This window comes from Prionailurus viverrinus, unplaced genomic scaffold, assembly GCF_022837055.1.
Source record: "Prionailurus viverrinus isolate Anna unplaced genomic scaffold, UM_Priviv_1.0 scaffold_72, whole genome shotgun sequence".
NCBI classification, from domain to species: domain Eukaryota; kingdom Metazoa; phylum Chordata; class Mammalia; order Carnivora; family Felidae; genus Prionailurus; species Prionailurus viverrinus.
In genome coordinates, this window is record NW_025927634.1 from 77,377 (window position 1) to 78,368 (window position 992).

Below are 992 nucleotides of genomic sequence, written 5' to 3' on the forward strand. Positions count from 1 at the left end.
GTAATTCCAGTGCCAGCCAGGAACTTGGAGTATAGAGGTAGAGGGAAGATGCAAGTCTATACAAATAAATAGAGTTATAACTTGGGCTAAGGGCAAACTGGGATTAGCACTGTGTGAGCAAATAACGGGCACAAGGGCATAGAGAAAAAAAAAACCCACGTAGGTAGTGACTAGGTACAACAGACAGAAACCTGTGATGGAATGGATTTGCCCCCAAAATCCATACATTGAAGTCTTAACTACCCATGGGACTGTACTTGGATACCAGATCTTGAAAGGTAAAGTGGAGGTCGAATGAGCTCATTTGTGGGGAGGGACTCTAGTCTGATAACCGGTGTCCTATAGGAAGAGAGTGGGCAACTACACACACAGAAGGAAGACCACGTGAAGACAGTGGGAAGGAGGCCATCCACCAGTCATGGAGAGAGGACACCCACCCTGGCCACACCTTGATCTGAAGTGTGAGAAAATAAATAAATCAATTTCTGTTGCTTAAGCCACCCAGTCTGTGGTACATTGTGATGGCGGACCCAGCAAAATAATAAGAAATCCTAATATTTACTTGCTCAGCAAATAGTGTGTGAGCCTTTGAAGGAGTTGGGCACTGTTCGAGGGCCCTAAGGAACCAGCCCTAAACAAAGCTAGTTTGGTCTTTGGATCCCATGGAGCCGATAATCTGGCAGGGACTACAGTAGGCGACATCCAGCAAGCAAGAAAGAAAAACAGATGGTGCCAAGGGCCAGGAAGAAAAAGAATGCAGGAAAGGGATATGGGGTGTTCAGGTCGGAGAAGGAACAGTTTTCAGTTTTACATAGAGAGCTAGCAGAGACTCCACTGAGCAGTTGATGTCAGAGCAAGGTTATGACAGAAATGAGGGAGTATGTCTTGTTGGCACGTGGAAGTATATCCCCGACAGAGAGAGGCAAAGTGAGTGCAAAGACCTGAAGCAGGAGTATGTGCCTGACAAGCTCAGGGAACAGGGAGGGGCCAGT